This window comes from Osmerus eperlanus, chromosome 10 (genome assembly GCF_963692335.1).
Source record: "Osmerus eperlanus chromosome 10, fOsmEpe2.1, whole genome shotgun sequence".
NCBI lineage: Eukaryota > Metazoa > Chordata > Actinopteri > Osmeriformes > Osmeridae > Osmerus > Osmerus eperlanus.
In genome coordinates, this window is record NC_085027.1 from 8,214,000 (window position 1) to 8,217,780 (window position 3,781).

Genomic DNA, 3,781 nt, shown 5'->3' on the forward strand with positions numbered 1-3,781 from the left:
GAAGCAAAAAAGGTCTTGAATCCAGACACTGAGTGGTGATGAAATTCGGAAGCTCTTGTTCCATCTCTGAGGAGAGAGAGAGACAGAAAGAGAGAGAGAGAGGGCGTGAGAAGGAAGGAGTGCAGGCAAGTGATAGCTGAGGCCACATGCACTGTCTTCCTGTTACCCCTCCCTCTCCCCCTCCTTCTTCTCCTCCCTCCCTCTCTTTCGTCCTTCTCTCTCTGTCTCTCTCTCTCTCTCTTTCTTCCTCCCTCTCTTTCCTTCTCCTCACCCACACTCTCCTCCTGCTACACTTTCTCTCCTTCTCCTCTTGCTACCCTTCTTCCTCCACATGCCTTCTCAACATTTTCATGAATGAAACGGTGGGGCTCTCCCATTGGCTGGACTGCTGTCCAATCACAGCAAGGGCTGGAGTCCTGTGTGTGCATGTGGTGGCATGTGAAGACTGCAGCTTTAACAAAGGGCCACCTATCTCCATATGCACACAAAAACTCGCCCTTTCTACCCTCTGTTTTCCCTGCTCAACCCCTGTCTTACTCATCTCCCGTGTCTCTCTTTCCTCACCGCCTGTCCGCACCTCTTCCCCTGCCCTCTCCTTTCTGTCTCCCAGGTTTTCCTCTTGGCTACCCTGACTGGAAGGTGAGGACTCATGGTCTTAAGGATGGGGAGAGCCAGGGTCAGAGGTCAGCATACCAGAGAGGAGAGATTCTGTTTTATTGATGAATTCATAGTTTGGTTCAATTTGTCATCAATTGGTTCAATGATCAATCAAGTAATAAATAAATGAATTATACAACCTTACAACACAATGCTTAAACACAAGACGTTTTCCTGAAGATGCTATTGGTTCAGCCAAAGCCGACTTCAGAGGCTTTGTATAACTCATATATTGTGTGTGAGAGAGTTTGTGTTTCAGGGAGAAGGGAGAGAGAGAGAGAGTAGAGAGAGAGAGAGAGAGAGAGAGAGAGAGAGAGAGATGTGGAGTTATCTTTAACAGAAGACTGTGACACCATGATTCTGTTATGGTCCCACCTTGTTTCAGTAGAAATTCATTATCAACATGAAGATTATCAATGTTGGCAGAGAAACACACACACACACCCTGCCTCACCGATAAGCCTCAAATCCTAGTTTGCAGTACTATTTCTTCATCCACACTCTAAAATAACCATGGAGAAAATTAATGTTAAAAGATGCTATAGCTTTCTATAGCTATAGCTATATGCTGTCAGACATAAAAATGTTTGGTTCAAGAGCTTGGTTGAATCACATAATAGTGACACTATCCGTTGATAAAGTTCAGGTTTATTTGCCTGGGCAGAGATCCAAACACCCAGGGTGTTGAGTGTTGAGGAAATAGTCCTTAGCACCTGTCTCTCTAGATGTACAACCATAACAGTGCCCTGGGTTTCCTGCTTGTCCAGGGATATTCCCATCTCTTCCTTGTATTTACAAAAATCTATTGTACAAAACATTTCCATAGCACCTGTCAATGTCTTTATATCCTGGTCTAACTGAAATGTCTCCCCCACTCCTTCTCCCCCCGTCCCCCACACCAAGCTCTTCCTCCCCCATCTAACAAGCCATCACTGGCTGCTCTTTCTCCTCCCCCTCACTCCTCACCCTGACTCTCAGGGCACCCAACAAGTACAACAAGTAGGGTGAATTTAGAGAATACCAGGGAAGAATTCGAATGACAGAAAGAGAAAGAGTGGGAGTGAAAGAGAAAGAAAGAAAAAGTGTGAGGGCAGGTAGAAACAAGAGTTTAGCTTGTTCCCCCCCCCAGCAAATGAGAAACAGACAAGAACAAATTCCACTGTTTTCATCCGTTAACCCTACATCCTCCATCCCCCATCCCTAGATCCCTCCCTCAACCCCAGATCCCCTACCACCCCCCAGCCTGTCCCCAAGAATCCCAGAGGAGAGTTTGAAGGGCCAAGGACCACCCTGGGGGGGCCTAATTCTCTGAGCAGGCATTCTATTGGCTACCTAATGAACGAAAAACATGCCTCCAAGATGTCCCCTATAGGGTAGAACAAACTTTAGGATTAGGGAGGGAGGGTGATAGGAGACAGGGAAGGAGAGATGGAGGGAGGAACTGTGAGAGAGAACAAGGGTGGAAGGAAAGAAAGAATGAATGGATAGACAGAACAAAAGGGGGGTTAACGGAGAGAGGGCCAGAATAAGGGAGGGAGGAGAGTGGAAGTCGGGGATGAGGAGGTGAAAGCACCTGGAGTGGTTGCAAGGTATGCAGGGTGTTTGCTTATGGAGGGCGTTGCTGCTGAGGTCTCCCCAGTAGTGGTGTGGCTGGGGAGCAGTAGGACAATAGTCTCAGCAGAGCTGCCTTCCATTTACAATGGCTCATTAAGAGCAGTGGTTAAAAGCTGATGATCAAGTATTGTCCTTGGATGGGTTGTTAGCTTGAACTGAATGACAAAGTGCTGTCTGTCGAGCGCAGAGCCCTGAGGCCCCCCTGTCAGGGTTAATATGCTGGGTGTGTCCTGCTCACGTCGGTGAGTTGTTTGATAATCATAGGTTAAAGCAATCATTGTTGTTAACGTCAGTCTTCTAGGTGTGACAGGTGTTGCCGGCTAATTTCAAGTATAGTTTTGTTTGCATAAAAGGGTGGTGTGTTTAATTAGAACGGGGATAATCAACTGAATGGACCCACGTAAGGACTGGAACCCACAACTGTGTGTGTGTGTGTGTGGGGGGGGGGAGGTCATCATGAGTCACTGGGGGGTCTGGAGACTGGAGACTGCATATTTTAGGGTTTCACTGACAAGGGGGCATGCAGTGAGACCCCACACACCTCATCTGTCCCACCAGAAGTGATGTGGGGTCAGTTTAGAATAGTTAACTATCTATCATCAGTCTATCATGAACAGCAATGAGTGGGTCACAGGCTACTCAGTAAAGGACCAACACAATACAGCAGGAACGTACGTGAAGATGGAATAGATAAATAAACAGAAGACAGAGTGATCGGAGCAGCGGTGTAGGATGTGACTGTAAACAGCCAGGGACACACTCCTTTTGACCCCCAGGCCATGTGACAATGGCTGCTAGCAGATGTTTCCATGACTAGGGTCTGTGAGTTTGAAGGTTTCAGACATACTCTTTACTCTTAATAGGAAGTTTTATTATAAAAGGCCTCCTCCACCACAGCAAGGCATACAGAATTGTTTACGGGAAGTTTAGCAAAGGAGGGAGGAACCGGATGAAAAGAAATGCAGAAGGTGGATAGGTGGAAAATGGATGGAGAAAGGAGGGGAAGGATAGGGTAGGGGGTGGAGGGAGGGAGGGAAACGCTGAGGGGAAGAGAGAGAGCAAGAGAAGGCAAACGGTTCCTTTCTTCGGTCGTCAGAGTGGGCAGTCCTCCTCAGATGTGGCCCAGGGTTTTATTTTGGAAGTTGGGAGGTGGAGGGGGGAGGGGGGGGGGGGGGGTGGAGGGTATGTTGATGGAAGCCCTGGGGGTACGGCTGTCCCCGCATTCAACCGCTACCCCCCCCCCCCCCCCCCCCCCCCAGGGGCGCCCCTCTCTTGCACAGGGCTGGCTTAGTGGTCTGCTGGGGCGGGCCAGGACCAAATCACACACACATGCCTCGGCAGAGTGCTCTGAATGCTGTGACTGTGAAGGAGCAGGGGAGGCAGCCCTGGATGCAATCATGACCACACGCCTGGTTGTGTTCTACATCTGCAGATTTCTAACCATCGTAGACCTGTCTCTATTCTATTCTACTCTATTCACACACACACACACACCTGCTGAGTAGATTAA